Here is a 25909-nt window from a genome sequence, read left to right as displayed (position 1 = left end):
ATGCCTATTATCATCATTCTCCATTTCTTTCTCCCCCTTGGAACCACTAATTTACTTTCTGTCTCATCAGGTTTGCCTATTCTGGACATTTCCTATAAATGGAATATCCATTTTGGTCTTTGATATTGGCTTCTTTCAGCTGGCATGTTTTCAAGGTTCATCCATGTTGCATCATGAATCAAAGCTTCATATTTATGGCCAAATGTTCCATTTTATGGATTTCCATGTTTTCTTTATCTGTTCATCAGTTGATGGACATTTGTTGTTTCCACTTTTTGGACTATTATTAATAATGCTGCTTTGCACATTCATGTACAAACTTTTGTGTGGACATTTGCTTTCAGTTCTCTTTGCTATATATCCAGGAGTGGAACTCCTGAGTTATGTAGTAGTTGTGTTTAATATTTTGAGGAGCTGCTGAAATGTTTATCAGAGAGGTTGCACCTTTAACAATCTCAGCAGCAATGTAGGAGAGTGCCAATTTCTTCACATCCTTGCCAAAATTTGTTAATGTCTGTGTTCTTAATTTTAGTTACCCCAGGGGGTATAAAGTGATCTTTCATTATGGTTTTGATTTTTATTTTCCTAATGACTAATGATACTGAGCATCTTTTCATATACTTATTGACCATTTGTGTATCTTCTTTAGAGAAATGTCTATTTAAATCCTGTGCCACTTTTTAATTTGGCTATTTGTCTTTTTATTGTTGACCTGTAAGCATTTGTCCTGGATACAGGTCCCTTATTAGGTACAAGTCTGCAAAAAATGTTCTCCCATTCTGTGGGCTGTATATATATTTTCTTGATGGTATCTTACGAAGCACAAAAGTTTTTAATTTTGGTGAAATCGAATCAATTTTTTTTGGTGACCTGTGCTTTTGGTGTCATATCTAAGAAAGCATTGTCAAACTCAAGGTCATAAAGATTTACTCTTAAGTTTTCTTCTAAGTATTTTAGAGTTTTAGTGCTTACATTTATATCTATGATATATCTTGAGTTAACTTTTATATATTGTGTGAATTAGGGGTACATTTTCATCCTTTTGCGTGTAGATTTCCTGTTGCTCAGCACCAGTTGTTAAAAAGACTGTTCTTTCCTCATTGAATTTGCTTGATATCCTTTGTTGTTGTTGTTTAGTGACTTAACTGCACTAAGTTTATAAAGTCTATTTTTAGTTATGTGGAAGCATTGGAAGCTCATTAAGCTTAGTGGTCAATTAATGATGGAACAGAGATTACCTTATGTATCTTGAATTAATAAATCTCCCAACCTTTGCCAAGTGGTTCTCTGTGTATTGGAAGCCATGCATCACTGCTCCAACAGGAACTCTGTAACCCTGCCTTAGCCTTCTATTCCTGCCTGGGGAGAGCCTCAAGTTCTGGTAGAAGTGGGCGATTAGGGTGTTTTCAGCTTTTCCTTGAAATGTGCACAGTTCTGCATGTGTGCTTGGCATTCTAGATTCTCAAGAATATATCAGAGCTTTACAGCACTACTTATGGAAATATCATTCCCCAGATATTCCTTTTAAGATTTTTAGTCAGCCTCTTATTTAGCACTGACTAGTACTCCACCTTAGGCTGCTTTGATGTTGAATAATTGCCACTGATTATTTTCAACAAATGCTCTAGGAGTATGGCTGCTCACACAGGGCAAGCTTTGAGTTTGATCAAATGAAGGCAAACCCTAAGAATGGAGTTTTTCAGGGAGCTTCCAAATGGCAATATTTCTCTGGGAATGGGGCTTTTGGGGATCTCCAAACCCATCTGTCTCTTCCAGTGGCTACTAGGTTGCTAATTTTTATAGCCATCATAGTTGTGAGGCTATTGGTTTTCAAGCATGCTGTGGACCAGGGAAGAGAGGGATAGGAATAGAGGAAATTTAAATGACACAAAGCTTACTGTTCATACTGAGATTCAGTCATTTTTCTTGATAAGTTCTCCTTGGATTATTGCAAGTCTTTGGTTAAATTTCCAAGATTCTGAAAAAGTTGATTTTGATAATTTTTGCCAGTGGTCTCATTTCTTCTGTGGCAGAGCAGATTTTTCAGAAGTCCTTTTCCACCATTCCCAACATGCTTCTCTTAATTTACTTTTAATATAAATTATTCTAAGTTTAAATTGTTTTAAGCTTTATTTACAGTGTGATGTTTAGAACATGCTAGAAATTGCATAATTTACAACTACTTAAGCTTATTAAAATTATGAGAAGCTTCAAATGAAAACTTAAAAATTTCCAAAATGGTACCTACTTTTAGAGTTCTTTTTGAGCTAAATCACCAAAACATATTTGACGTCTGTCTTAATAGGAAAGGAGTTTGAAGGACCTATTTGAAGAGAATGAGAATTTGTGACAACACAGATGGACCTAAAGGGCATTATGCTCAGTGAAATAACTCAGAGAGAGAAAGGCAAATACTGTATGATATCACTTGTATGTGGAATCTAAAAAAAAAAAAAAAAAAAAAAAAAACAAATGAACAAGCATAACAATACAGAAACAGACCCATAGATACAGAGAACAAATAAGTGGTTGTCAGAGGGGAGGAGAGTGGGGGAATGAAAGGAAAGAAAAGGTAACTATGTGAAATAATGTGTGTGTGTGTACGTCACATTGTACACCTTAAATATATATAATTTTTTGTCAGTTGCACCTCAGTAAAGCTGAAAAAAGGAAAAAAAAAGGAATAAGAAGACCTTAAGTATTATTTAGATTGGGACAGCAAAACACAAAGTTCTTTTGACTTCTCTATTTAAGAATATGACAGTGTTGAAGGGAATATATATGATATGAGAGAAGATAGGAAAAATTGTGAAGAAAACAAAGAAGAAAATGAGGAGGGAAGTGCCATGGTTGGAGATTGGAGCCTGTGGAAAGAGGCAAGTGGGAAATTCCTTAGGGCAGATGGTTAAATATCTTTTAAGAAAAGTGATTTCTAAAAATCAAATTTAAGTTTGTTATATGTGCATACCCAAGCTCTCAATTAAGTCATTACCAAAAAAATTACATATACAAAACATAAAATTAAAAAAAAACAAAAAAGGAAAAGTGAGAGCCAGCACGTATAAACTTTTTTTTGACCCAAAAGTTATTTATTAAAGTTACAATAAAATACTTTTCAATGCATTAAAAAATTGCAAAATAATTGATGCATTTTTCAATAAAGATACCAGATTTAATATTTACTGACAAGATAAAGATATGTTTAATGACTTGTTCTATTTCAAGGTCACCTTATTGAGCGATACATCATGAAATCAATAGTTGTACATGTAGGAAATTTACTAATGGAGCTCTCTTCCACGGGTGTGTATATTTTAATTTGTCTCATGTGGGTATCTCTTCCATTCTGATGATTGGCTAGAACAGCAATCTGTATCATGAATGTACGAGTTGGCTTCTTATGATTATCAGTTAAGGGAAGGTGAATCCAGCCACTTGGTTGCACCAATTCAGGTTGCCAAATTTCTTGAAGATTGTGAAAATTATTTCCTACTCTGACTGAGATCTTGCTTGGAGTATAGCTTTCATCAGATTTGTAGTCTGCATAAATACATAATGTCTTCACTGTTGTTTTTCTTCTGAATTGGATGTTCACTAAATGAGGCTGGGAGCCATCTGACTGCCAGTAAGTTTCTAGATTATCATCTTGTAATTGATCCACTCCAAATCCTGGTTTGCAAGATGAGAGAGCACATATAAACTTCTGGTATTCTCTGGAGGGTGTATTCAACTCTCTGTCCTGCTGTAGCACTGTCTTCCAGTCTTATCATAAAACTGGATCACCAGATCACATGGACAGTTTGTATACTCTCTCGGGAGGACGAGATGTTTCTACAGTGTATTTTGGAACCCCATCAGTAGAGACCTCTGATTCATTGAGGATTCCAGAGAATGCCAACTTGAAACCTAAAAACAATTACGATAAATTTGAGGAACTTCAGTATTAATTTAGCATTGAATCCCGTGACCTGGATGCTACTTCCCCAAAAATTTTGGCAAAGAATGCTTATAGTATCCTTGTGGTTGGAAACTTCTCAACAAAGCAACACACATAGATGAAAGCAATGCTTTGATGGACTTTTTGAGAAGGATTCAATTTCATCTCCATCTATGACTACATGCCCAGAATCATATAAACAAAGACTTCACAATTTAGCTGATGTTCCAAGATTGAAATTAGTTGCCTTGGTTCTCCTTGTTGAATCCCAGAAGATGGGCTGAATTCAGGAAGCACTGTGCCTTTGCACTGCTGAAGCGTGCTTTCAGTGTGTCCAGCAAAATGGTCCCAGAACACCAGCAGAGCCACAGAGAGCTGGAAAACACTTTGGGACTAGTAATAAGAACCTTTAATGATTCCTCTCTAAAGTCCTTAGCTGTAGAAAATCCATTTTCTGATCCTTACTGTCAAGAAGAATAATGGGTAATGCATCTATACCTATATTTGGTGGAATATAAATTTTTCTCCCTTTTATTTAGGTATAAAACAACCAAGTTTTAGCACAGGTATTTTTTTGTAGCTATGGCACTTACAATTTTTTCACCATCATTTGAATCAGTTTGACTTCCCAGTGAGTGATGTACAGCAGACAAATACTTCACTATACCTGAGAGTGAAATTAAATCGACTAGCCACACACTGCTAGCTCTAAACTTGGAATTCTTGTTGACAATAAAAGATTACAAAATATCTTGCTTCAGAGCCTATGGTAAATAACTTCAGATATAATCATTTTATGCATTGTCTCCCTTGAGGCTCTGAAATATTCGCAGTATCTCTCCACACAGTCTACACTAGGACACAAGCACACTCACTCACTTGCTCATCTAAGTTAATATTTTGCTCTTGTTTCTTTAGTCTAAATGCCCTTCCCCTAAATTTCAAGTCTCATCCCTTAAATCTGGGCTCTACTGCTCATTCTTCCATACACTCTTTTCCTCATTCTCCTTGTACTTTTCTCAGAATATTGCTTGCACCTCTGTTTGGCTTAATTTCCTTCATCAAGGTATTTGTTGTCTGTTGGAGGCAGATGCAAAGCTCCTTGTAAGCAGATTCGCTCTCATTTATCTACTTTTCTCTGCAACTAGCTTTGAAATATTTGGTGATCTGAATAGAAAAAGGAGCCCAAAATTCAGACTTCCATGGAAAACTAGTGGAGAAAAATATCCAGTTACTCTGCATTTTTTGTATTTTGTATTAGGAGTTTATGGAGAAAACTCCTAGAAAAATCAGACAGGGAAAAAGACTACACTGAGGCCTATGCCGTAGTGCTTAAATTTCATACGTAGGCTCTAACTATGTGGAAATTTGCTACAGTCTCTGAGTAGCAAAGACTTCCACAATGTGCACAAAGGTTTTGACTAATTGGACTGAAATGACAGGTTACTTTAATTGAACAAGTTAGATACCATTTTGAGCTACACTCTTATTTGGTGTCTAGAGAGCCAATAACAAAGGGAATTGACTGAACTTTTCAACTTTTCACTATTTATTTAGACACTGTATAGACATAGCCCAAAGGAAATCTCTCCCAAAATACCTCAAAGAATTTTTTCTTCAACTGCATAAGATCATGAGAAAATAAAATCCCTCTGTTCTCAAATGACACTTTAAAGTTATGAGTATTATGTGGGGAAATCAGTTCAGCCATGGATTATCAAAACAACAGAAATATAAAACAGGTATCAATTTATAATATTTGCTGAAATAAATTGATTCAAACTGTCAGCTAGGTTCTTTGACACTGAAAATAAAATACCAAACATACTAAAGTAGAAATTTAGCAATGAAAAGCCTGACCCTCCCTTTTTATGATATTATCTTACTGTGAATTGAACTGATTGATAAATTAAGTTCAATTTGGCTCATTTTGCATGAATTCAGTCCTGGGTCAAAAGAGTTTTTAAAGTTTTCTCACACCTTTTCTACTGGCCCATATTTTTATCCTTTGTAGAAACCATTTTGCAGTTATGCTGAATTGATTCTACTGAGCTCCATAGCAATGGCTTTCTATCACTCTGTTGCCTTTGAAGAGAGCAGTTTTTCTGACATGATCTGGGTCTTGGGTGAGATGAGCGCATCTCTTCTTTTGTTGGTTGTCAGAAAGTCTCATTTGTGTGACTAGTTTAATACCAAAATTAAAAACTTAAGTAGTAAATGGACTGGGGGAGATTCAGGTACAACAAGTTAAAAAGAAAAACAGTAGGCTTTAAGAGCGTATGCATGAAAGAGCAATGTGCCAGGATGGAGTTGTGTACCTCGATGGATGACTGCCATCAAAAAGCACGCATCCATTGAATGCTGCCATTGTATGTCGGCCCAAGCTGTGTTGAAACACTTTCTGCTGAAGTGTTCTGCCCAGGGTGGTGACCTGTGGTCCCCTAGGTTCTAAGCTGTCCTATGGATAGAAATACATTTCCTGTTTCCCATATCCCCCATCTCCCCACCCATATATCAGGGATTGGTTTGAAAGAATGAAACAGAGACCTTACAGATGCTTAAAGACCAGAAATCCTATCAAGGGGAAAAAGAAATGGAAAAGAGAAGAAAGAGAATAAATCCCCAAATCCCTGCACATGCAAAACTTTCTTATTTTTTTTTTTTTTCACACTTCTAAAGTGCCCATTCAAAACCACATGAGTAAAAATGAAGTTGTGTGTTTTTCACATCCTTCAGAACAGGCTAAGGGATGAGGGTGAGTTCCCTATAGTCAAACATGCCCAGAAGTAGCAAACTTTGACTTAGCCACAAGCCAAATAAACTGCTCCCGAATAATCGGGTCTTGGTTTAAATCCATAGAGATGCTCTTTTCATGTATGTGAGGTGGACTTTTGATTTCATCTCTGGAACAAAGTTTGAAGTTATTCTGTGACTCTGGCCTAGAAAATGAAGAAAACCCTTGTAACGGGATGGCTCATGTAGGCTTATTATGAGTGTGTGTTTAACTGCCTCATGTGAATTATATTTTGAATCATTACCACTCAAGAGTCACAAGGTTTCATCTACTTAAGCTCAAGATACCTGTGTGGAAAAGCATTCTAAACTCGCTGGGAAAATACCACTTTAATACTTGAGTACTTAAATACAAATATTATAACAGAAATTAGAGCTTTCTGGTTTTCTTGACTTGTATCACATTAAATTAACAGACACAGTAACAGACCTACATTACATATCAAAAGAATAACTTTTTAGAATTCATATCCGAGGGAAAGAGACAAAATTTAGTTTTTATGTCTTTTTACAATGGGTAGAAAGGTCCGTGAGACAGAAGGATAAGATGAGCTCTCATCCTAGCATATGATATAAAATGGATCTGAAGAAGTAAAAACATAGATGCTTAATGAACACTGAAAGCATGAGTGACACCAGGACTCACGTCTAATTTATCTCTTTCTTTTCCCTGGACTTAGTATACTGGACTGATAAACTTACCTCAAGATGGATAGTTCATAGATAATTTCATCCCAAATCCCACCATTACAAATGGATTTCAAGCCTTTAAACTTTCCACTGTCCCCTGAACTTGAAATTTTTCAATCCTACTTTTGTCAGAGTGATAAATCTTTCTGGATGTATCTGGAAGGAAATTTGCTTTAAAATTTAAAATTTGCTTTAATCCCCTGTGGTCTGCAGTAAGGTTCTGAAAGGGAAATACCAATATACCAGGTCAATACAGGAATGAAAATTTTTAAAGTACCAAATCCCAGCATGCATATTCATAGTGAAAACCTAAATGACCAAACCAGGACTATGTTTTTTTTCTAGCTCAAACAAGCTCCAGTAATGAAACATCTAAAGCTATATAATAAAAATGATACTTTGTTATGGAAGGAGAATGGCTGTGGAAGTTTATTATTCTGTAGAATTTTATCTTCAGTAATATTTGTCTACATTTGGCCATGGAGCATATGAATTTAACCATTTGTTAAGAAGAGTGGAGGTTGTCTAATTTGAGGCAAATGCAAACGTAGCAATAATATTATTAGTAAGGGGAGTTTATTGTGCAAAGTATATTTTGCAAAATATACAGATAACTGCTAAGGTTATTGGAGAATTAATAAATTCCAACCCTAAATGTGCATGGGACAGTCTTTTACATGAATGTGTAATGCTCTTAATTTAATAGCCTGGCATCAGCAATGGAAATAACAATGTTTATTCTGCTATAGGCATGTAGTAAAGCCTAACCACAGAGGCAGTATTCACAGTTTTAGAAAGGATAAAATAAGAGATCAACATCAGTTTTGTCTTTTTAGTGGCAGGGATTTTGCTTCTGATAAAAAATAGTTCCCAGTTTTCATAAGAGAATTCCTTAATTAATAATTTCTTGATAAAACAGATACTTATAAATGTTTATATATGTAAAAAATATATATACATATATAAAGCATTGTAATAGTGGAATACCTTCTTAAACAGTCTTATCTTTCCATCTTCTTTGTTCCTTTGTGTCAGAAACTAGGAGTATCCTGTTAGGCATGTCACTATTCTAGAAGTAATAACATTGTCCTTATTCACTACAGTAAGACCTCTGTGGTAACAGTGCTAATCTTAACCACTGACCAGTATAAGAATGCCACCCTCTATCTAGGGCCATACCTTCTATCCAAGTATATATACGATCAAACAGCAATAACCAACAAAAGATCAGTATAATAACGACCCAAGCTATATTTCTATGGCAGAATCATTTTTTGTAACTTTGAAAGTTCAGTTATCCTTTTTGGTTAAAATTATGCAGCCCTTAAATAACTCTGAGTAAATGGATTATGTGCCATTAAGAGGTTTCTTGAAAGTTTTCATTAGCTACGAAATAAAATAGCTTTAAGCTTTAGAATGTTCTACTCAGTTGGAGACTCTCATGTCTTTCTGATATTCTTGTGACAATTTCTATTCTAAGTGTCAAAAACAACTCTGCTATCTGGAACAAGTCGTGTAGTATTCTCTCCTTTTAATATTCTAATCGTGAGGTGTGAAGTGAAATGGTTGCACAGTGTAATGGTGGTAAAGAAGTGGAGTGTCAATGAGACGGGGAAGGTGACAGACTCAGAATAGGTCCCTGAGGTGCTCTCCAAGTGCACTGGATAAAGATTCCCCTGGGAAAATTTTCTCATTAGTTCTCAGACACAGTTCAGTAATTCAATAGCGCGAGGTTACCATTAGTCACAAGACCAAAACATGTTACTTTCCATGCTTTAGTTCCTTTATTTGTATATGTCATTTTCAGACTGAAAATTATGAGCCCTACTCTCATGCAAAGACAGTCAGTGAGTTGTTTACATACTGAAGTATGAACCATGACAAGCAGATTCTGTAGAGTTTTCTTTTAATTGTTGATGTATGAAGCAATTCAAAGGGAAATAGACATTTTAAATGATTCTAATGATACTTCCCTAAACAACTGTCAGTTCTTTATACCAGAATTACTAAACATGCACACATATACACACGTGTGCACATTTTCATAAGAAAATCAGGAAGCATTCAGACATGGTTAAAGAAAAGATCACATTATCAAAAACCTCTCTCACCCTTATTTATGCTACTTATAAAGTAAACTTGTCACTGCTTAAAACCAGTTACTCTCTAGTGACTATATTCTGTTTCAGAAATTGTTAACGTTCTTTCTAAAATCAGAAAATATTGAATGATTTACTGCACATGTGAATATGAAATATTCACATTTTGTACTGCAACTGAGGGGAAACTCAAAGACCGTGGCCCTTAATTTCCTATGTAATTACTGAGAAAGATGTTAAAACACATAGATTATAATTCTACATCTTTTCTTTTTCACTGTCATAAACAATATGTACCTTTTTCTATCTTTTGAAAGTTAACTGCACTCCCACTCTACACTTGAAGGCATAATGGGTCGGGGGATTGTCTGCCTCATTACTCACTAGGTCAGAAAGAAAGAAGTATACACCCGACAACCCTATTGGTCACTTAAATCCTCCTTGTTAAATTAGGGAAACATTAATGAAATCTGTGAAAATGAAAATTAGATGCTATACTAACAGATTGTTGTAGATTTTTGTATTTCATAAGATAACTCAGTATTTTACTTTGCAGACTTTGCAATGATAGTCATTCTTGTGTTTAAAAGATAACTAGTGTATGGTGTTGTAAAAAATTACTCCATTTAGTTTATAATGTATATTCTAGAGGAAATATAATTTAAATGTATCCACCTAAACATCATGACAGAATGGAAGAGGAAGTTAACCTTTTTTAAATGCAAAGTATGTTTCTTACAGAAATAAAATGTGGTAAGTAAACTGCAAGGGGAAGTTATCTATTAGAAATAATGATGAGACATAGAGGAAAGACTAGACTTTTCCATATGAACTGGTAAAAAAAAAAAACCACTTCCTAATAGAAACACACTCCTATCAAAATAGTAATGATCAGGATTCCAAACAAACCATCAGATACTTCTGTTTATGTGCTACCCATAGACTTATTGTTGAATTATGAATTGTAAATATTTATAAGTGACTCATTTTAAAGAAGTTGTCAGCTGCAGCTACAGTTCTTCACCTTCTGTCATCCCAGCTATAAAGGGGGCTGACTCAATCACTTTCTCGTCAGGCTACCTTTCTTCCCTAGAATACTCAATTCCCAAAACACAACAAAATATAACTGAATGGAAAGTGCTAATGATGCATGATTGCCAAGAGGTATTAAGTTTTTAAAGGTACTTTGCTGACTACATTTTAAATGAGCAAAATCCTGAAATTAATTTCCCAAGGCAGTAATATTTGTATTTTTAATAGATGTCCACTGAAAGGAAATATATAATATTGTCTTCTGGTATGTCTGTCTTTCCTGTGGTATGAATCATATCAGCTTTTAAAGTCCCAAGTATATGTAGTTTATTCCATATTTAATTATATGATCTACACTCATAAAAACTAGACTAATGAAAAAAACCCAACATTTTAATTAAAGGAAAATGGCTTGAAATGATAAGATTTGGAAACTGTCCTGTATTAAAGGTATATTTTAAATCTTTAGGATCAGGCTGATGTCATTTTCAACAATTGAGTCAAAATCTTTATATTTAGCAAATAATACAGAATGGTTCTCAAATCTTATAATTTCATGCCATTTCCCCTTTAAATCACCTTAAAAGTGCCACTCTGATGACAAAAGCTGTCTTCTCTACTGACTTGATAACAATCTAAACTTGTAATTTCTTTACTATTTTTGACTTGGGTTGGTTATATTATGTTTCTGCTGACATTGTGTTTTGTGGTATGTTTTCATAACTGAGAAGAATCTTTTCTAAGCAGGAGAGATGGATGGTTCCTGAAAGCACAGCTTATGGGTTCAAATTTTTAGAAACAAGTGAAAAATTTTCTGTTGTGTTTGTTTATTTAGTCATTATTTTAGAAAAATTAGGCTTTTACTTAAATTTTATGCTGTGAAGAATTGCTTATATCTATATATATTTTAGTATACACAAAAGTCAAAATCAGTAATGGAAACTTAGCAAAACAGCTGAGTACTTTTCATTCAAATAATCAGATAGTCTCATTGAAAGGAGGCCTTAAAGTAGGAAATCAGTGGTTTTCCCAGGTTATGGTATAAGTAAGCTAATGGCAATGTGTTAACCCTTCTTTAAGTATCTGTCCATTTAAAAAATCTTCTATGTGAAATAGCTCTTAAGAATCTTTTAGAAATTTGTGATCTCCTTACTATCATTGTAGTGCTGTGACTTACACATGCTCTCACTGACACTCACAAGCAAACAGACTCTATACCCACATGCAAACACATGAAAGTCAGGGCCCGCTCAACAGATGTCCTCTTGTGTGGGAATCATATCACTTTTTTCTGAAACACTGAAGGCACGACTTTCAAGTAGTTTTAAATTTAAAATCAGGTTAGCGCATATTTAATTTCGATATGTTGGTTTAACACCAAGCCACACCAGACCTTTTAAAAATTCAGTGGCTATGATATAAAATTCTTCACTGTGTTGCACCAATAAATTGAGAAGTGCAGTATAATTCTCCACTGTCACTGGAACCATCGTGAAATGAAATAAAGACTTTGATACAGGTCCTCACTCAGGTGCACACTCTTTCACAGTTACATTCAAAGTGTTTGTTCACAAAACTTCATAAAAACCTACATAGAAGATGCATAATTTATGGAAGTGAGTAGTAAAAAAGAAAATCAACTCCACCATTTTCTTTCCTATTGGTCACTTTACATGCCAATAGATTAAAAGACTCTGAGTTCCTTTTCTTTGAAGACCACCTTTGTAACTGAGTTATTAAGTTTTTTTTATTTTTTTAAACTAAGCAGCCAAAAGAAAGAGGCACTTGACACCTCCAGCAAGTATCTCAGTTCTTTTCATATTGTCAATAGCTCCACTGATAGCACTGTTCTTTTGACAGCTAAAAGCAGATGTGCGGGTTAAGTATGGGAGCAATTCAGATGTCCACAGTAAACTGCAGGGGGGCAGAGAGAGCTCAGAGAGCAGCAGCTTTAAAGTAATTGACTAATACAGTAAGGATATTAAAGTCATTTAGTGCCAAAAGGGAACACACTGATCCCTGACCCTCAGCCACTTTGGAGTAATCTAGTATTCAATCCAGCGTGTAATGACTGCCAGGCCTGTCAATCCTCCAGGCTCTCCAGTCAAGTGCCTGTGGCTACTATTGGCTTATGGTAAAAGGACAGAAATGCAAGGAAATGCCTCTCAATCAGCCTGTGATGTGATAATGTTATTGCTCCAGTGTATTCTATATTGTCCCCGCACAGTTTAATCTGTTGAGACCCATGTCAAAAATTGCCCGTGGTCCCTAGAGGTCTTTACTCAATCTTTTAGTAATACAAGTGGATTTGAAAGGAAAGGGGATAACTTACTTGATGAATTGTTTCCAGCTAATATATACATATATATATATATATTATATATATGTACACACACACGCACAAAATAAGAGGTGAACTGTGGCTTAAAGGCTATCTGTGCAAGGTATAAATTAGAAATGTGCTAATCAGCTAGTAATCTGATTTGTGAACCCTTGTTCTTCTTTTACTCCAATGGGCAAAATATTTTACAATAAAAAATATTGACGCAGAAATGTATTTACATGGTGGCTGATTCATATTCAGTGCATGTGCCAAAAGGAGTTTTAACGGGAAGATGTCAGAGAAAATGATTTGCTTGTTTCTGCCACTTTGAGCACGTAAGAGTTGGCCAACTTCTGGGAAGCTTGCATTTTAAATGAGGTATTTTGCATTTGTAAAATATAATTATTGCTACAGGCTGCAATCGAAAAAAAAAAAAAAGAACCTAAGAGAAAGTGTAGGAAATTGCCATTTTTTGTTATTTTTATTTTGCTAATTAAGGCACTAGAAATTGACCCATATAGAGAGAGACTCTAAAGTTGAAAAATCAAAATGGGATAATATTCAAATCCTATTTTATTATCTTACAAAAAGTCTTTGTATTTCTTAGTCATTCCCTCATTTACTTTTCCAAACCTACTGTATAGAATCTTTGGAAACAGAAAGCTCCAGTGATGAGAATACACTATTATTTTTAGAGAACATTAAGGTTACATAGGGGAGGCATTTTGCCTGTTTTTATTCTGTAGGAATCTGCCCAGTTCACCACTGGCAAGGTGCTATACAAAATTAGAAACAAAAGTGAACATCTGTTTGCTTGTAGGCTTGAAATAACTTTGGTGTCAAAAACAACTGACTTTCCCCCTCCGTCAACCTGTCCTCTTTCCATTCAGCACTGTAATTAATCAATGTGTGGTTGTATTCTAAAAACCATTCTGCACATTACCCACTTTTGCCACTTGAGATATTCTGAATTTGTGTACAATTTTTGGCAGAATATAAGAGATAGAGGAAAATCTCACTTTTGTGTTCAGTGACTTTCCAGACCTCAGGGGCAGAATGAATGCAGGAGGAATCCCATCGGGTAATTTTTCATTAGTATCCACGACAAGCTGTTTCACCACAGGCTATTGTTTTCATGGAAAGTTCAAATACAGTAGGATGGGATAGGTGTGCTATTAACACACAATGGTGTGATTATTACCTATCATATATATATGACCTTTGTCACCTAGAACATTGATACGCTTCATTATGATGTACCATTCTAGTATAAGAGGAATAGTTGAACAGCTTTAGAGTTCTTTTGCTAGTTGTCTAATTTTATGTTTAAAGTTTTCAGAGCTTTCCTAAGAGGAGAGATAGAAGGGAAAACCAAATAGGTCAAAGAATCGTAGGACTTTAAAGGACCTTGGCATTAATTTATCTACTCCTTCTACATCCTGGCATCAAGTAGCTAAGCTGTTTCGGGGGAGGCTATTTTTTTTTTTTTTTTGCGGTACGTGGGCCTCTCACTGTTGTGGCCTCTCCCGTTGCGGAGCACAGGCTCCGGACGTGCAGGCTTAGCAGCCATGGCCCACGGGCCCAGCCGCCCCGCGGCATGTGGGACCCTCCCGGACCGGGGCACAAACCCGTGTCCCCTGCATCGGACTCTCAACCACTGCGCCACCAGGGAAGCCCCAGAGGCTATATTTTATATAAAATTCTAAAATTCAGCATCACGTGTATCTGCAAAAAGCAATATGACTCTCAAGTAATAACTTGATAATACAAGGACAACAAAAAGTCAGTCTTTATAGCTAACCATTGTATTACAAGCTTCTTCAATGAGTTGAAACTTATTTCTTCCTACCATCTCCTTACACAAAGCAATAGTCCCTTTTTATTTATTTATTTTTTGTATAACAACCTCATGACAGTTGTTAAATACACATTTAGTTTTCTCTAGAGTGAATGTGAGTAAAGCATCATTCGGTTTGGGTTCATTGAGTAGGTTCTCCTTTAGCTTCAGCAGAATTAAGGGCACATATCTTCATTTCTCATAGTCAGTATGTGGTTGAAAAAATTTCATTCCTTCAGCAAATGTGAAATTTCAGCTCTGCACATGGCATTATGCCAAGCTCTATAAGGGGTATAAAGAAGAATAAGATATGATCCCTAATTTCAAAAAGCTTACAGACCAATATGGGAAGTAAGACACTAGTCAAGTGACTATAGCAAACAGTTGAAACAGGAGAAGGTAACTAAAATTATTAAGCACCTATAGGTGGCCAGTCAGTCTATATAACTCCAATGAATGGACACAGGATTGTGAGATACTTTCATTCGTTAAGCTGTCCTTACTGAGGCTCGGGAAAGTCACCGTGTTGCAAACTCAGTGACTATATTTGAAACAAGTTCTTTCTGGCTCAGGGGCCACTCTCTCCCAGCAAGACTGCATCTTTTCCATAACAGGAGCCATGATGGCCTAATTCCCCCCATTTGAGGAAAGTCACCTTATTCTTTTCCAAATTGAAATTCTGTTTTTCATTTTAAGGAAAGGTAAGACTGAAGGTAACCATGCCATGCAGTGTATGCAAAGTGATCTTTATGTGGGCTCATCTCTTATTAAATTCATCTCTGTGTCCATGAGGTCAAAAACTATGTCTTATTTCTTATGGTAATCAGAATATACTGGGAGTTTAATAAACATTGAATTGGTTAAATGGGTGCACAGAATGTCTTTATTCTTCTCAGGCCTGGAATTTTCTTCAGATCTAGAACAACTCCCAGAGAATGAAGATAATCCCACCAATTTACAAAGTTGTAAAAAGCCATAAACTTGTTAGCCATCAAAATGTTTAGCCTATTTATATTTATCAGGCTTTTTCCCATACTTTTAATTAAAGCATGAGGATAAGAAGGCAGAATACTTGTGTGTATGAAAAAAGTATTATTTTCTGTGACTTTCATAATTCCATATTTAATGGCAGAATTGTACCAACAGGTTAAAATCAATGGATGATTAGTCTACTAACCAGTTATATCTATATTTACATTTCTAAAGCTGCTGGCTTAGAAGCTACTATTATTATTAAGGGCCATTATGGCAACCTACAGAGGTTTTTTTGAGCCTTAAAAATTATGAACATCTCTTTATTCTTTCCCTTTAACCTGCCCTTTCTTGTTTTTTAAACCTTTTACTGTAAAGTATAACACCCATTCAGATCATTTGCACAAAACATAAATATATAGCTCAAAGAGTGATCACAAGTGAGCATCTGAGTAGTCACCAGGCAGGTCAACAAATACAAAATTGGCAGCAAACCAACAACATCCTTTGGACCTTTGACAATTGCTACTTCCATCTTTTTTCCTTCCTCTTTTCCAAAGGTAACCACTTTTCTGACTTCTAACTTTAAAGTTAAATTTTGTTTGGTCTTTATATACATGGAATCACTTTTGTATCTGGCTTCTTTCACTTAACATTATATTGGATAGGTTCTTCATTGTAGTTGTATACTTCAGTAATTGAGTCATTGTCGTTGTTGTTATCTATTTTATGAATACCACTTGACTAATTTATCCGTTCTACAGCAGATGAACATTTGGGTTTCTAGTTTGGGAATATTACAAATCATGCTGTTTTAAACACAGTGTGTGCAGGTTTTTTGGTTGTGTGTATAATTAGGAGTTGAATTAGGGTCATAAATCAGGCATATCTTCAAAATGACAAAATGATGCCAGTTTTTCAAACAGATTGTACCAATGTATTTCTTCACTAACAGTATAAGAGAGTTCCTGCTGTTTTATATCTTAGTAGAGATTTGTGTTGTTGAAGTCTTATTAATTTTAGTCATTCTTTGGTGCATGTAACAGTATCACATTGTTGTTTTAATTTGTATTTCCATGGTTACCAATGAATATAAGCACATTTTAATGTTTATTGGGTAATATCAGTAGATTTTGCAAGTTGCCTTAAAAAATTGCACTTATATCATCAACAGTATAGAATGCATATTCCCTCACACCCTTAACAGCACTGGGAACTATCAAACTTTAAGTGCAAACAAACAAACAAAAAATCACATTATTACCGTGATGCTTTTCTTTCGTTATGGCTGACTTTGAGCATCGTTCTGTGCTTGTTGTTTTTTTTCTTTTAACCATTTTTGCCATTTTTTGTGTGATATTTACTGCTGTCTTTGATCTTTTTTTTTTATTGGATTGATTATTTTACTGATTTCTTAAGGATTCTTACAAATTTACTAAGATTTTTGTCTATGGCAAATATTTCCTTTAGTTTGCCCTTTGATTTGGCTTATCCTATCTTTAGCCACACAAAGGTTTTTGTTTTTATGTGGCCAAATTTATCAATCTTCTTTCTTCATGGTTTTAGGGTTTTGTCTATATTTAGGATGGCCTTCTCTACTCAAAGCACCACAAATTATTATTTTTTTAAGTAACTAATGATCTCTTCTAGATCTCTTATGGTTTCAAATTTTACAGTTAAATCTTTGATCTAGGGGGGTTATTTTGGAGTAAAATAAACCCAGAAGCATTTATTGTTCCTTTTTTATCCCTAAATGGCTAGCTAGTTGTCCAAATACTATTTCTCAATTAATACACTATTCTCTACTGATTTAAATTGTCAACTTTGTCATTCACTAAATTCCAATATACACTTGAATTTATTTCTGGACTTCCCACTTGGTTAGAACTTTCTGTCTATTCCAGAACTTAATTATGAGCTGTTATAATTAAATTTGTTTTTTTTAATGTGTTTTAATAATAGTTTCTTTTTCCTTTCAAAATGTTTTAGATTTTTTACCTTAACATTTTGGATGAACTTTATTAAATAATTTATTTATTTTTTATACCTTTATTGGAGTATAATTGCTTTACAGTGGTGTGCTAGTTTCTGCTTTTTAACAAAGTGAATCAGTTATACATATACATATGTTCCCATATCTCTTCCCTCTTGCGTCTCCCTCCCTCCCACCCTCCCTATCCCACCCCTCTAGGTGGTCACAAAGCATCGAGCTGATCTCCCTGTGCTATGCGGCTGCTTTCTGGATGAACTTTAATATCATTTGTTGACTTCTCACCAAAATTTGTGTAATATTAAATTTACATTATACATTAATTGTTGGGAAAATTGGCCTCTTTGCAGTATTGAGTGTCCCCAAGCCAAGAATAAGATGTATTTTCATTTACTCAAATTTTCTTCTCATTCCTCTTCTATTTACTTTTTCTAATTTGCCAGCTTCGGCAAAGAGAGCTTAAGATGGCCAATTGGATACATAAGCCACTAGGTTTCAAATGAAAAGATTTAAATAGGCTAATTTAATAACTAGCTCATTACTGAATGTCATATACTTTACAAATGTTATAGTTTAAAAATGCCCTGAAGTTAATACGTACATTTGTATAAATATGTTGCCCTGTATGTATTAAATGAAAATGCACTGTTTCTCTTATAATTAATTCTCTGGACCCACCAGAAGTCTACTTACATGTATAAGCATACGTATACCCATGTGCATATGATGTATGCTAGTGATCTTTATACAGGTGGAGAGAGGGATTCAAGGTAAAAGTTATATATATTTATTCAGATATATCTCTGATTACATTTAAGATGCAATACCAACAGTAACATAAAGAAAATTATGTACCTCAAGTAAATATTAAAAGTAATATTTTTTCTATGTGGTACAAGTTTGTAATAAATTAACTATAGAATTTAGGAGTATTTTTCCTCAAATAAAAAAGCTCTTATCATGATCAAGTTGTTATTTTTTATTGAAGTAATCCAATATCTGAAGGCCTCATATCCAACCAATATGGTAGCCTTCTTTTCCACAAGAAGGCATGGTCTGGTTGGATAGCAGTAGAATTGGGTGAAGTTGTATGCAATCACATCAATCTATCAAATAACTAGAAGGTATGTGCCGAATGCTTATCATGTGTTTACTTGAAATATAACAGCAGATGAACTGCATATTAACTGACTATAAAGGGAGGTCAGAGCCATGAAAATTGCTGTGGGCTGGAAAGGAGGAAGACGATTTCATAAATTAAGTAGGATTTATAGAAAGTCTTTTAGATTTCTTAAGAAAAGAATGCTACGTGGAAATGGGGAAAGTAGGACATTCCAAAGAAAGAACAAACTGAGCAGATAAGAAGTAGTGATCAAAATGTTTGAGAGATGGAACATGGAAGCTCTTGAAAACCCTCCCTCTTTTTAGGTTTTATCTACAACTCTCCAGTTTGACAACTTTCGACAATAAGAGGCTTAAATTTTGCAATGCTGTTCACCTTCTATTTGAGTTCAAAATATGCCTCCATAAAAGATCAGGCATTGTTGTGATGCTTACAAGCTCTAAGGAGCATCGTTGCCGCGTCAGTTCTCCTTTTAGACTAATTCTATTCTCCTTTTACTCAGAAATCTAAGAGCTCACATGCCAGCTACCCAAGGGATTTTGTTTTTGTTTTTTAGTGAACTAGTACTAAAATCCTAGCCTTCTGCTTCACAGTTGAAAGTAAATAATTTTATCTTACACCATAAAACTATGATTTCTCCTGTACTATTCCTTCAGGTACATTTTAATCTAATAGAACCATTTTGTAAACATATGAAATGACAGTGCAGTCTTCTCCAAGTCGGATTTCAAACACAAATATATATGTATATACACACATGCATAAATACACACACAAACGTATACACATGCATACTTCTTTATTACCTCAGAATGAAAATGCAAATGAATTTATTAGCCTAAGAGTGGCACCAAATGGAAATTTATGCACATACATTTAAAAAACAGAACCCTTGAAAATAAAGCAGTTGCAGCTATTAATTTTCCTCTTTGACAGTTTTTTAAATTCCTCTAAAAAAATGAAACAGCATGAATACTATCAATATATCACAACAGCCACATTAGGTTTTGTGATATACATCATAATATAAAGAGCACTATTAGAGCACAACCTGGGAACCATTAAATCATTCTAAATCACTGTTACATTCCATTAGTGTCAATGGTGAAACCACATAATAGGCTTTATTACAAACTTCACCTTGGTAGGCCATTGTCTCTAATAACCACTTCTCTATGATGTGGTATCATACTCAGAAATCCAGGGAGATAATAAAGGCTCCCTTATTTCTTTTTTATTGGATGGGTAAAGTTAAATTTAGCTGTAAGTAAAAAAAATCCTGAAGCTTTGTTCACTAACTGCGAGTTGCTGCTATTTGGACAAAAAAAAATTAGGCAGGCTTTGGAAGAACAGTTTGAAATAAATTTAAAACCTGGCAATGCTGAGGCCAGGGTAGGCTGGGCAGTGCCAGCAATTACGATGTCATTTTTGAAATGCAGTTTAGCACATTTGTGCACCTCTTTACACTTTTGTTCAGGAGCAGAGTATTGATTATAGAAACACTGTAAGTTTCAAACCTGCCCTTTCCCTCATTCTCCCCTGGTTTGTGCTGTACCCTTTTAAAAAGTCATTTGGGCACTTTGTTGAGGTGAGGCTGGTAAGGACTTCAGCTCAAACTGAGATCAATTTTCAAATGTTTCAGGGAGAATTGTTGTACAGTGCTCTGTGCCCCTCTTCTTTACAAATAGAACCATTTATTCCCCTCCCCCTACTATGAATTTAGTCACAATCCCTTCACTCTGTTTCTTAGATACACTTATAAATATAATCTCACCACCAAGATTTATACTACACGATAGACACCTTTGTTATTGGCTAAGGATGTTTTAGGATAGGATAAAATAAGTGAAATTCAAATGCAATTGCATAAATGAATAATAACGAATGGTTGAAATAATTCATCATTTAATAGACTACCAGATCAAAGACAAAATTCTTTATGTTCTCTCTGTATGAGTTTTGATACAAAATTCTTTATATTCTCTCTGTATTAGTTTTGATAAATTGTAAAGTGTTTAAACAGTTACTGATTATAAATAAGTACATTTATTTTTGTAAAACAACAGTCTATCCTCTGCCCGTGAGCTTTGAATAAGCCAGTTTAGGGCATTGAAATAGATGATTATTCTAATGGCTCCACTTTGCTTTTGGTCCATTCTTTAGGAACAGACTTAAAAAAAAAAACAATAATACTACATGTGTCCCTATGATAAGATGATGTTTTAAACTTAGGAAGAGAAAGCGATAAGGCAAAGAGGAACAAATAACAAATACATTAAGGGAAGTAGAAGTCACCAGGAGTTGAATACTTCAGAAGGATAAACAAATAAAAATCATAGTGAGGAATCTGGTAGATGTCCGTTTATAAGAGTTATCTAATAAAAGGGACAAAAATAAATAAATTTGGAAATCATAAAGTAGATAAAGTATAAGAAATACAGAAATCTGGTCTCATACCTGGTAGACTTATTTAACGTATCCTCATGCCATGAAACACTTTTAGATTTCTCTGTTAATAGTGTTAGATTTCTTTATTAATTTGCTTACCCAAATCAGATATACCACATTGAATAAAACATGTCTCTCCATCCCTCCAATTTCTCTTCCCTTCCGTTTTCTTTTCTTCTTCCTCTCTGTATCTCTCTACCTGCCTCCCTCACTCTCCTTTCCTTATCTTTTCCCCTCTGTCTCCCTCCCTTTCCCTCTTCTGTCCCATCTCCCGCCTGTTAGCTCTCTTGCCCTCTCTTCTTCTTTCTTTCCTTCCTTTTTAAAAAATTAAGTCTTTTTCAGTGCTGGTTTATGCATAATATGTTTGGAAATAACAATGCAGGAAAGTGTTAACATAGCACTTCATGGAAGGAAAAATAAAAACCTGAAGTATTATGGCTTTTTTTATGAGGATTCGAACAGAAAAAAGAATAAGCTTGATTTGCTGTCTCTGTTGCCTAAAGAAAGTCTTTTAGCTAAAGCCTCACCTCTGACCTTGTTTTCCACTTTCAGGGTATATTGTATTTCTCTTTTTTGTTACATGTCTGGTTTGCAATGTCATTGATGTTCATAGGAAAGAGAGAGAATTGCTGTTTGAAAAGTCCATGCTCTGCTTTATGAAGGCTAGCTTTATTTTCTATTTTTGTGATATTTTCTTTTTTTGCTTTTGAAAAAAAAAATCATGATAAAGGTCAACTCTTAAATACATTGGAAAACTTACCTGAGTCAAAATTACAACATTTAAAAAATAATAGATGTTATCTTCTGATGTCAAATTGGCATATCAGACTTTATCACTTCAGAATTGAATCTCAAAGTGTCGTGAATAAACTGGTATCAGAATTAAAAGGAAAACATTGTTGATGTTTGTTCTAAAGCACTGGTTTTAGGCTTCAAATGGGGAACACACTAGGTTTGATTTGTATCACACAGTTATCCGACAGAGTAGTTGTGTCTTCCAGATCAAAGAAAAAAAAAAACCCAAGTCAAGCCATATATTATTGCTTCTTAATTTCATTTACCTTCTGATTCCAGAGAAGATTTTGCTGAAGGCTTAGGAAGAGTAAGAATCTACAGGGAGTGCTTCACTTGTGGCTTTGCCTAATTCTACATTCCTTCTAAATGGAAATGGTGACGGTTGGAAAGGTGGGGGGAAAACTTTGCGGTAGGATCATACTATGGCTAATCTGCCAGGATCAAATAACCTACTTATTACTGAATAAACTAATCTGTTTTCCATATTCTGTACATCCATTCCAATTTTAAGAAACAGTGCTTAAGGAATCTGGATTAATATGTGATTGTAAAGCCTGCATGGAAAACCAAGAAAAGCAATGCCATTAAATACTCTTTCATAGACCTGGTGTGTATTTTGTGCGATTTTTTTGTTAAATGCATATACATTAAGATTTATAGCACTGCAAATCCTGAAACATCTTGCAAATCGTATACAGATTTAGAAAAGTAGACTTCCAGATCGGGCATTGGTTAATCAAATATAACTTTTTTTTTATAACTTTTTATAGTGACTGATTTTGAGAGTGTAGTTTTGATATTATCCTGTTTCTGTAGATGCTATACATTTCACTTATTTATGAAAATAATTCCCTTATCGTCTTCACTTGCCCACATAAAATGTAGGGTCATTTTCTTTAAACTATCACATAAATATACATGGATTTTCTTCATGGGAATGATTACTTCACATGGTTTCCCATATAACCTTTACACATTAATGTATAGGATATTTAGAAGTCTGTAACTTTTTGGAAATTATAACTACAAGCTGAAAGATTATTTTTCCTTAGAAGACAGCCAGTAGTATTTCATTCAGTTCATTTATGACAGTATGTTAGAAAGCTGCCTGCTAAACCACAAACCTCATCCTGTTAACTCACAGATTCCTATAACCTTGAGCTATTCAGATTTCAAATGGCCAAGTGAAATGTCCCTACCTTCCATTTTTTAGTAAATACTAAGGCATTTTAAGAAAACAGAATTGTTTGAGTGCCACAATCATTGTGAACATGTGGACAAATGAGACTTATTTGATGTAAAATGTATGGGAAGAAAAAAGTCACAAACATGTCATAGTCTAAACATAGTTTAGACTAAATACTAAATATATTTTTCTCAGTTTCTCTGTTGTCTTCTTAAAGATCATCTCATGAGAGGTTCCATTCTTCTTTAATAAGTTAATTGAAAGTGTAGTTTTAAATAGGGGAGTTCAGTTAGAAATGGAGAAGGAAACAATGTGAAGCAAACATTTATTGAAGGTTTGCTAAGCAGTAGGCACTTAATTTTCTATAAATATCTTATTTAACCACTTAACTTTATGAGGGATGTGATGGAAATGGTGTTTCCCATTTTTTTTTTAAGTGATTAAACTGAGAACCAAAGTTTCTTTCTCAAGGTAATATAACTAGGTCTTCAGTTTAGATGTTATAATTCTACTGAATTAAATGTAATACAATGGCTCCTGCCTCAGGGAATGTTTCATTCATTCATTCAACTAATTTTATTAAGGGTCTAGAATGCCAAATACTCTGTCAGTCTCAGAATACAAGCCTGTGAATACAACTCAGTGCCAGTCCTCAAAATTAGCATATTCTATGTGGGAGAGAGGCACCCAAATAGAAAAGTTCAATTTAGTATAACAAATGTTATGATAGAGGAACACATTCGGCACTGTGCTACCAATATATTGGGGGCGGGGGAAGTTATGTTCTTTGTTGGAGAAGCAAGTAAAATCTTTCTCAGAAGAAGGAGTACTGGCGTTGAGCCCTATGAGAAGTTAGTTTAGTGGAGCTGTGGGTCAGACAGAAAAGGAGCCACGTAATAATAAGGAGTCAAAAAGAGCAGGGACTATTAAGAATTTTAGTGAGATTTGATCTTTCTGTTGTGGGCATTAAATAAGTTGAGACCTTTGGCTGTATTTTAACACAAGTGTAGTCAGTGGAACGGAAATGATCATGGTTGATTTTTATTTCCAAAAGATTCCTCCCGCTGCATGTAGAGCAGAAGAGGCGATAGTGAATGCAGGGAGACCAGAGAGCTACTACAGTTGTTTAGGTGACAGAAGAAGAAGGACTCCAGGATAGATTTTTGAAGTGGCATAGAAGGAGTTGCTGATAAATTACTTGTGGACAATAAGGGAAAGGGAAAAAGAAAATCAAAGATGAGTGTATCAATTAATGTTTGGAAGCTTAAACACTAAAATGACTCTTTAAGTTGCAATAGTCTTTTGAAAATAGAGTTTTCAGGAGTATCCTAACTTTTACTTCCTGAAAGAGTAAGAGAATGTAGAAACTTTTGTGGTAACAATTTGTAGAGCTGAATTATACTAAGACTCATTTCTAAGGCTGTCATGTCGATTTGTTCTCTGTGGATTTTGAGATCTGATTCAAAAGGCGTGTATTAATCACATGACAACACATGAGGAACAGACGGTCTCTTCAACAAACGGTGCTGGGAAAAGTGGATATCTGCTTGGAAAAGAATGAAATTGGACCCTTATCTTACCCCATATATAAAAATCAACTCAAAATTAATTAAAGATTTAAATGTAAGATCTGAAACTGTAAAACTTTTGGAGGAAAACACAGGGGAAGAAAGAGCTTATTGACATTGGCCTTGGAAATTATTTCTTGGATATAACACCAAAAGCACAGGCAATAAAAGTAAAAATAAGTGCAACTACATCAGGCAAGTTATCAATCAGTCATTCAGTTGATCAGTTTATAGTTTGTTTTTGTCTCTTCTGATTAACAAAGCAAGGTTCCAAATCAGTTCATAGGTAACGGAACTCCATGTACACTTAAGTGAAGTCATATGACCATCACTGTCCTTTTCTCATAGCAGCCTTGGACCTGGTTAGGGACAGAAGGAAACACATGCAGAAATGAAATAGTCAAGCAATATACAATAATAGCTTCTACTGACTGAACATCTATTATGTGGGACTACATCAAACTTAAAAGCTTCTGTATAGCAAAAGAAACAAAATGAAAAAGCAACCTACAGAATGGGAGAAAATATTTCCAAGTCTTGTATCTGATAAGGGTTTAGTAATATAAAGTACTCATACAACCCAAGAGCAAAAAAGAAAAACTGATTAAAAATGGACAAAGGAGATCCATATATGTTTCTTCAAAGAAGATATACAAATGGCCAACAGAAAAGATGCTCAACATCATTAATCATCAGAGAAATACAAATGAGTCTCCAATGAGATACCATCTTACACCTGTTAGAATGGCTATTATAAAAACAAAACAAAACAAAAACACCTACAAAAGACGAGTGTTTGCAAGGTTGTGGAAAAATTGGAACCTTGTACAGTATTGGTAGGGTTTCAAAATGGTTCAACACTATGGAAAACAGTACAGAGATTTCTCAAAAAAATTAAAAATGGAGCTACCATATGATCCTGCAATCCCACTTTTGGGTATTTATACAAAAGAATTGAAATCCTGATCTCAGAGTGATAGTAGCACTCCCATGTTTGTTGCAGCACTATTCACAATAGCCAAGATATGGAATCAACCTAAATGCTCATCCATGGTTGAATGGATAAAAAAATGTGGTATATACATGCAATCGAATATTATTCATCATTTAAAAAGA

General features: G+C 34.7%; 1 pseudogene; it reads right to left on the bottom strand.

Annotated features, from left to right (window-relative positions):
* Positions 1-3226: 3226 nt before the first annotated feature.
* LOC114901361 overlaps positions 3227-25909 on the bottom strand; it is a 44303-nt pseudogene continuing 21620 nt past the window's right edge.

The sequence above is a fragment of the Monodon monoceros genome, unplaced genomic scaffold (assembly GCF_005190385.1).
Source record: "Monodon monoceros isolate NGI ecotype Baffin Bay Population unplaced genomic scaffold, NGI_Narwhal_1 Super_Scaffold_2, whole genome shotgun sequence".
NCBI lineage: Eukaryota > Metazoa > Chordata > Mammalia > Artiodactyla > Monodontidae > Monodon > Monodon monoceros.
The sequence above is the reverse complement of the archived record's forward strand: the minus strand, read 5'-3'. Positions and strand labels throughout refer to the sequence as shown.